Below are 9619 nucleotides of genomic sequence, written 5' to 3'. Positions count from 1 at the left end.
TGTATTTGTGGCTTTTCTGATTTTCTTCCTATAGTTGATTTCTAGTTTCATACCGTTGTGGTCAGAAAAGATGCTTGGTATTATTTCAATCTTCTTAAATTTATGGAGACTTGTTTTGTGGCCTAATACGTGATCAATCCTGGAGAATGTTCCATGTGCATTTGAAAAGAACGTGTATTCTTCGGTTTTTGGATGGAATGCTCTGTATATATCTACTAGGTCCATCTGTTCTAGTGTGTCGTTTAAGGCCGATGTTTCCTTATTGATCTTCTGTTTGGATGATCTATCCGTTGCTGTAAGTGGAGTGTTAAAGTCCCCTACTATTATTGTGTTACTGTCTATTTCTGTTTTTATGTCTGTTAATAATTGCTTTATATATTTAGGTGCACCTACATTGGGTGCGTAGATATTTACAAGTGTTATATCCTCTTGTTGGATTGTTCCCTTGATCATTATGTAATGCCCTTCTTTGTCTCTTTTTACAGTTTTTGTTTTAAAGTCTATTTTGTCTGATATGAGTACTGCTACCCCAGCTTTCTTTTCATTGCCATTTGCGTGGAGTATCTTTTTCCATCCCGTCACTTTCAGTTTGTGAGTGTCTTGAGGTCTGAAGTGTGTCTCTTGTATGCAGCATATATATGGGTCTTGTTTTTTTATCCAGTCAGCCACCCTATGCCTTTTAATTGGAGTATTCAGTCCATTGACGTTTAAAGTAGCTATTGATAAGTATGTACTTACTGCCATTTTTTAACTTTTTTTTTTTTTCCTCAGTGTTTTAGTAGTCCTTCTCTGTTCCTTACTTCTTCTATACAGAATTGATGGTCACTTTAGTTTGACCTCTGTCTGAAAGCTGTACTCTTTAACTACCCTCCTCCCTCCTTTTATGTTTTTGATATCATATCTAACCTCTTTTTTGTGCATTTGTATCCATTACGTTCTAATCGTGGAAATAGATAATTTTTCCTATTTGTGGTCTTCTCTTTTCCCCTTAAATCAGTCCCTTTAACATTTCTTGTAACACTGGTTTCTTGGTGACAAACTCCTTTAATTTTTGCTTATCTGGGAAAATTTTGATCTCTCCTTCCATTTTGAATGATAACCTTGCTGGGTAGAGTATTCTTGGCTGTAAGTTTTTTCCTTTTAGCACTTTAAATATATCGTGCCATTCTCTTCTAGCCTGTAAGGTTTCTGCAGAGAAGTCAGCTGATAACCTTATGGGGTTTCCTTTGTATGTAACTTGACATTCTCTTGCGGCTTTTAGGATTCTCTCTTTATCTTTAATTCTGGACATTTTGATTATGATGTGTCTTGGTGTGGGCCTCTTTGGGTTTATCTTGTTTGGGGCTCTCTGTGCCTCCTGTACCTGGATGTCTGTTTCCTTCCTTAGGTTAGGGAAGTTTTCATCTATTATTTCTTGAAATAGATTCTCTGCCCCCTTGTCTCGCTCTTCTCCTTCCGGGACACCTATAACACGGATGTTAGTGCGCTTGATGTTGTCCCAGAGGTCCCTTAGACTGTCCTCATTCTTTTTAATTCTTTTCTCTTTTACCTGTTCACCTTGGGTAATTTCTTCTAGTCTTTCTTCCAGCTCACAGATCCGTTCTTCTGTATCCTCTACTCTGCTTTTGAGTCCCTCTAATGAATTTTTCATTTCCAGTATTGTATTCTTCATTTCTGATTGGTTCTTTTTTATATCTTCCATTTCTTTGTTGACATTCTCACTGAGTTCATCTATTCTTCTCCCCAGATCAGTGAGCATCCTTAACACTCTTAGTTTGAACTCTCTGTCGGGTAGGTTGCTCGTTTCTGTTTCACTTAGTTCCTTTTCTGGGGTTTTGTCCTGTTCCCTTACTTGGAATTTATTCTTTTGCCTCCTCATTTTGCCTCTTTCCCTGTGCTTGTGTCTATGTATTAGGTAGGTCAGCTACGTCTCCTGCTCTTGGATAGGTGACCTTATGTAAGTGATGCCTTAGGAGGCTTCCAGTGTGCTTCCCTCAGTTCTCAATGTTCCAGGGGTGGCCCCTATGTGGGCTACGTGTGTCCTTCTATTGTGGCCTGTTAGCTCTCCCTATAGGCGCCCAGGGAGGCTGAGTTATGCTCCTGGCCAGCTGTTGTAATGCTCAGCTGCTTGTAGTTGTTGTGGGCCCTTCAGTCTCTTTATCAGCTGTGGGGAGCCCCAGCACAGTTGGCTGCAAGTTCTAATACCACATTTGTGTTGCAGTATTTCTTTTTAAGTGAGTAGGCCCCCAGTGTGGCAGGTTGTTAGGCTCAGGGCCTTGCAATTGCTGTAAACCTCTAGCCTATTAGGTCTCTTGTCAGCTCTCTGAGGATTGCAGCTGGGTGGGGCTGCCCTTAGGCACAGGAACACCCAATTGTTTCAGGCTTTGGAAGGTGGGGCAAACCTCCTATGTGGGTCTTTGAGAAGCACAAGTCTTCTGCAGCTGACAAGCCCTGTTGCCCACAGGTCCACACACACAGTCAACACAGTCCTGCCCGGTGTGAGCGCCCCGACCTCCCCAAGCGGACCCAGTCTCTCCACGGCGGGAGCCCCACACACTCCGCCACCACCCCACACTCTCCACCCGCTCCTTGTGCACACCCTGCCCCGCTCAAGTCAGCTCAGTTGCCAGGCTGCAGAGAATCCAGTCACCAATCTATGCAGGCCCACATGTTGCCTGAGGGCTTGTTGTTGGGTGGGGCCAGTCTCTAGGGTGGGCTGCCTGCCCTGGCTGAGCTGGATTAAATCGGTGCTCTAGCGGGTGGAGCAGACCCTGGGCTAGCAGGCCTCAGGGAGAACTCCAAAGGCGTCTGTGTCAGCACGCTCACACCAGGCCACAACAATGGCCGCCACCAATGTCCCAGTCCCTGGAGAGGTCTCACCCCTCACCGAGATGCACTCAGGGCCTATTAGGTGAGTCTCTTGTCACCAAAGCACTGTGCACCTTTCTTTCTGGTGATTTTAGGATGCTTTCTGGAACGGGTGAGTTTGTGCGCGGGCCCTTTAAGAGCCAGTTTTAGTTTCTTTGTGAACCGGGTTTTCTGGGGGTGCTCCCCAATGCTTTAGTAGCAGGCAAAGTCAGATATTATGCCGCTGGTGTCGATTGTGCTGGGTCCACAAACTGCCCACAGCAGGGGGCTCCCGGCTCCGGGCCCCGCGCCTCCAGGGAGGGTGCGTACCTGTGAGCTGCTCCCGGCGGCCGTGAAGCTGGCGGCTTGTGAAGGCGGCGTTTTTCCTCTCCGGAAGGGAGTCTCTGCCTCTTCCACCTCAGTTAGGATTGTCCGTTGTTGCAGGAGTTCCTCTCATCCAGTTTTCAGTTCTGTCTCAGGGGTAATTTTTCCACGAGTAGTTGTAAATTGGCTGTGTCCATGGGAGGAGGTGAGTTCAGAGTCTGCCTACGCCGCCATCTTGACTCCGCCCCCACTATATCTTTCCACTATGGTTGATTGACACACAAATTTTTCCCAACTCGCATTACAAGGACCTGAATTCATACTCTCTACTTCTTTGAGGTTGCTCTTTCTCAGATCTCAGATAGTCTCCTTTCATCATTCACTGTACAATATCGGTCAGATTGTTGAGGCGGCCCCTCTGTAAGTCTTTGGAGTTCTCTCTCTCCCTCAAACCTACGGCTTAATTTGGTTATTTTTCTTTTCAGAGATCACAGTCCTATGCTTCTAGTTTTTTAGATCTAACAACTGTAGTCTTATATATTGTGTCCAGTTTTCTAATTGTTTAAAGCAGGAGGGTAAATTTGCTTCTTGTACTCTATTCTGGCTCCATGGGTATTTTTTAAGCTTATTGAATTATTTAGGGCAGAATTTCTACTGTAAAAACAATATATTAAGTTCAGTGGTTTAGCACAATAAAAGTTTATTTCCTGCTCACATTATAGTTCAAAGCAGGGATGTTAGGTCAAGTGGTTCTCCGGGCCAGCTGGCCCCAAAACAGTCTCTCAGGATTCAGGCTCCTTCCATCTTTCTGTGCAGCATGCCCTAATGCCTTCTAGTTTTCTTCAAAGGTCTCCCCATTCAGTTGGCATGAGGGGGAAAAGAGAAAGCATGGAAATGTTGATGAGCTAAGCTTAGAAGTGTCCTATTTCACTACTGACCACATTCCTTCAACCTGAACTCAGTCCTATAGTCCCACCAAACTGCCAGAGATGCCAGGAAATGTAACCTAGCTGTATGTCTAGAGTAGTTCTGTCCAATAGAAACAAAACATGAGACACATATGTAATTGTAAATTTTCTAGTAGCCACATTATAATGTAAAAAGAAAGAGATAAAAGCACCTTTAATAATATATTTTATTTAGACAAATTTATTCAATTAGACCAATTGAATTAGACCAATATATTAAAAATTTTATCATTTCAATCCATATTCAATATAAAATTATTAATGACATATTACGATTTCTTCCATATCAACTCTTCTAAATCTGGTGTGTATTTCATATACTTCCAGCACATTTAAATTCAAACGTTAAATTTTAGTCATAAATACTTAATTGCTATTTATATTTCATAAAATTTGCAATTAGGAAGTAGATTTACAAACCCAAGTTCTTCCAAACACACTTAAAATTTTATAACTGATTGAGTACCTTTCTTTTTTGAAATTTAAAGTAAAGAATAAATAGTTTAGTTCTTCAGTCACACTAGCTACGTGTCAAGTGATCAATAACCACGTGTGGCTACAGGATACTATATTGGGCAGTGGAAGTCTAAAGCTCGTTGACTAATGAGCAAACTACGGCTCATTAATCGAATCCAACCGGTAGCCTGTTTTTGCATGGCCTGAGAGCTAATGATTTTTACCTTTCTAAATGGTTGAAAAAAATCAAGGGAATAATAATATTGTGTGCTATATGAACATCATATGAAATTTGAATTTCATTCTCAATTAAAAATATTTTATTAAAACTCATCCATGCCCATTCATTTACGTACTGTCCACGGCGTCTTTCACACTGCAGCAGCAATGCTGAGCAGTTGCAAGATAACGTATGGCCCCACAAACCTAAATTATTCACTTTTTGGCCCTTGACAACCATTAGTCTAAAACATAAGGGATCAGAGTTTTGTGAACACATTGTGATCTCTTCTATCCTTATCATGGTGAACTATATCATGGCCCATAAAGTCATTAGGGGATGCAATGTGGAGATTACGTTTTATTTAGGACAAATGCCACTTAGCACATGCTGTGTGAAGAACAGACTTTGGAGATATTTCAGAGAAAGGAATGTGACATGTTAATGGGAAATGAGTTAAAGAATGAATTAAGCAAAAAAAAAAAGAAAACAATAAAATATTGGAAAAATGAAAGGGAGATTTTATAAGTCTTACACCGCACGCTTATAATCATGGAGTGGCAATGTCACATGAAGAGTGACTCCTGACAAAGGACAGCTGTGGTTGTACTACTGTATCCAGCAAAATTATCTCTGTGTGCCCCAGTGCATGTTTTTCATTTACCTGATGACTTCTCTTTACCTTGACAGTCCTTTCCTTCTGCCCACAGCACATATACTTCTCCCTCTGTTCTTCACTTTGGCCATTCTCACTTTACGTATTGTCCATGAATCTCTCTGACTTCTGTCAATGACAGCAAATTCATTCTTGGTATGTACTGATACATTTATGCTTTTTGGGGGGCTTTGCCCCTTGTTTAGCCACCTGACATTCTACAGTGTGCTACATAGGCCCTCGCATGGTTGATGTTTCTGAAATTGTGAGCTTTAGGAGCTAGATCCTATAGTGGCTTCTGCATCCCAGCCATACCCTCAACATAGCCATATCCCTGAAACTGCATTCTATCTTGAACACATCTTTTATAGTCCTTCTTCTGAAGCATGAATGTAATTAAGGAAGAGAAATAAATTGGAACAGATGGTGTAGTTATACTGCGTTTCAAGGAGCAAAATGAAAAGTGAAAAAATACAGAAGTTGGAAATCCTGCCTAGTGTGCCAGATTGACTACAGACATCTCAGTACCATTCCTTCCCCTTCTATATTTTCATTGCATCACAGGGGCTTAAAACTTTAAAACCACATTACCTGACTTTCTAGCTAGTTGGGTTATAGCTTAGGGTCTACCCGTAAGAGGCACTCATGTGAAATTTAAAACATGGAGGAGAAGGAGAGACCATTGCCATTCTTCTATGGCAGAAGCTGGTAGAAACGTGGACAGAGGGCAGTGGGAAAGTTTTCAACACATTCTGAGGGAACCTCTTCAAATGACTGCTTACTGAGATCATGTGCAGTGTCTACAGTCAATTTCTGCAGCTCTTGATTTCCTGGAAGTCAGTCGGCTCTCGCTGACTTTTGCTCCCACAACACTTCTGATCGAATTGTTTTTTAAGTGATTATTCCTGTTTTAAATTTATTTTTGCTAAAAATACTTATAATGGTTGGTCTTTCTTTTATAATATTTTTGGAATTTGTTTTGTTAGCCAGGGTATTGGTTTCTTTCTTTCTTGTTCTTGAATTTGCTGTTCATGAATTTGAACTGCATGGCAGTGTTATCCCCATTTAAGTTATTAAATTAATTCATAAATAAATATTTAACATTTGTGTGTGTGTGTGCGTGTGTTTATATAGAGGAAGAGAGAGAAGGAGAGAGAGAGAGAAAGAGAGAGATCGGAGCCAAGGAAAAAGTCTTATCATAGATCTTGTAGAGATCATTTGGGTTGCTATTGACCCGATATTTGTATACTGTAGTCTAATGATTCTCAAGGAAATTGTGTTCAGCATTTGAGGCAGACATCTTTTGTGAAGGATCATCATAGCCATACAAGGAATGTGTCATCCCTGGCCCCCACCTACTAAATGCTTATAGCACCTTTATCATGGTAACATCTCAAAATAGATTTTCAAATTTTCTCTAGTTATTGGCAGAAGCACACCTGAATCACTACTCTAACCTATTACAAATTCAACTACTTCTAATATTCTCAAGTACATATCTTTTCAATTTTATTCAAAAGGAGACTTTTTAAAGTAATTTTGTGAAATGCCAATGCATTATGTCTCCAGAAATCCCTTGCATATCATTCCTGTGATGCTGTCCTCTAAAGTAAACAATGTCACTGTATCATAAATTAATGTGGCATAATTTATTCACTATAATATCAACCTGACTCCTGATGAGCAGTCCTTTCTCTTTTAATGCTTATAATTAGATATTTTAAAAGTAAATTCTAATCTGAATTAAAACAAGATGCCATTTCTGCCCACACAATTAGAAAATGTTTAGAAGTTTTAATCCTTAATAGTGATGAGAGTACAAAAAAAGTGAAGTTTTATATATATTGGTGATGGAAGGGTAAAGTGGTCCAAAATTCCTGGATGACAAAAACAATGTGCATCATTAGTCTTAAAATATATACTTGCTTTGACAAATTGATTCCATTCTAAGAAACTCTGGTATTCTTATTGTCTGTAAACACAAGTTTACGGTCAAAGGTGCTCAATCCAATGTCATTTATAACTGGAAACAACCTAATAATCTAACAATGTGTGAATGATTAAGTGAATTAGGGTCTTCATGTGGTGGAATAGTACGCACCCATTATAAATATGCTTTATGAAATTATTCTTTCACGGATTATGTTAAATAAAAATATCAGGATAGAAAACTACATTTCAAGATATCACCTCAATCATGCATAAAAGATAAAAGCAATAGAATTTTTATATTAAAATATTTGACAGTGATTCTTCCCTACCCACCTCACTTGCTGAAGAGGCAAAGGGATGTGATATTACATGTATCAGTCAGCATTTACTAGCATATGTGTGATAAAAACAAACATAAAATCTCATTAGCTTACAACAACAAATATGTATTTCTCACTCACACTACGTGAAGGTTGTGATGGTGCTCAGGGCAGGCCACCCCAAGATGCACCACTCTGGTATGTGGATTATTTCAAGCTGAAGACAATAAAGACTCAGAAAACTCAGGAAGAACATTTGAGTTTCCCCTCCCAAACTGCCTAAAGAACTTAATATAAAAGATCTGTTTTAGGAAGGAGTTACTATCATGATGACTGTAATATAATATAAAATAGATGATACAATAGGTAAGGCACCAAACCCCTCTTATCAAAATTCTGTCTCTTCCTGGCCACATTCTCTGGGTGGCCCTGCTGGGAGTTGCCAGACAAACATTTACATTTATAAGAGAAATCTCCATTAGTGAATGTATCTCCCTCTCTGTGCTGGGAGAAGGGGGGGATGACTTCATTTCTAAAAACTTATCAGTGTGAAAGGTGAGGCCTTAAATCTGCATAATAACCCTACTCATGTTTACTGTGCTTTTCTGGTAAACTCTCGTAATTGACTTCCCCCACCCCCAACATCCTCCTGTGTCTTTGGCTGAAGATGGTATTTAAGACAGGAATATCTGCTATTGCATCGAGAAACTCAGTTTCCCTGGTTTCTCCCATGTATACATATTGTTAAACTTGGTATTATTTTCTCCTGCTAACCTGTCTTGTTAATTATTTGGCCAGCCAGAAGAACCTCAAGGGAAAGGGCAGAGGGGGATTCTCCCTCTTCCCCTACAGTTGGCTGTTGTAACTCAAAGCATCCTAAAGACTCCATGGTCCTGTAGGTCTTAGCTGGTCTCCCTTGAGGTTGGCTTCAGTCTGGTTTAGGTCTCTCCTAAAAGAGCGCTTTCTTTCTGGGTTTTCCTTTGGTGGAGGGCAGTAACTCAAGAGGGCAACATGATTCCAATGATACACTCCAGGGTGAATTCCAAGAATTCAAGAAGAATAGCAAAACTTGTAGCACTTCTAAAAGCTTCTGCTTGAGCATCACACCCAAGCTGCTCATATTTCATTGACAGAAACAAGTCACATACACAAGGCCAAAGTTGATGGTCCGGAAAAGTCTACTCTACACAATGACAATAGCGAGGGAGAACAGTGGACAAACAATTCTAAACAAATCTACCAACAGAGGTGAGGTTTTTAATGTTTGTTTTGTTTTATTTAATTATTTAATTTAGTTTTTACTTTACACTTTACTGTATTTTTCAAATTTGGTCTACTTTACGTTAATACAGAATTTTAAAATTTATTAAAATTTATGTGTAAAATAAAATTTTATATAAAATTTTATAAAATAAAATTCATAATGTCTATTATCATTTTCATCTAGATTTGGTAATGAAGTTCTCATTTCATTTTGTAATGTATCTTCTTCTCCTTTTTGAAAAAAATTATTATTTTATTTGCTTTCAGTATTCTGGACTGTTTCTATAGTTCATAGTTTATAAAGAGTGTACTTTCTTTGTAAATGAGATTATTTTAAATTATTTCAGAACTCTGAGATAAAATTCAGTTGTTGCAGAAGTTCTAGGTGAAATACGAACAGTTAGGTAACCCCTTACCATTCATTCATTTGTACATATATGAACAATAAATAGAGGCAAGATTGTTAACCATGAGAAGATGAGAGTGGAGAGCAGAGGGCTCAAGAAGAATAAGAGATATGAAATAAAATTTATGTAGAATAATAGAATGATTCAGTAAGAGATGGAAGAAAAGATCATTGAGAGAAAATGAAGGTCCAATTCCTACTGTTATTGTAGGGACGATAGTGCTGTTA

Source organism: Ceratotherium simum, chromosome 8, assembly GCF_057802395.1.
Source record: "Ceratotherium simum simum isolate JZ-2026a chromosome 8, ASM5780239v1, whole genome shotgun sequence".
Taxonomy (NCBI): domain Eukaryota; kingdom Metazoa; phylum Chordata; class Mammalia; order Perissodactyla; family Rhinocerotidae; genus Ceratotherium; species Ceratotherium simum.
This window is presented reverse-complemented; position numbering follows the sequence as displayed.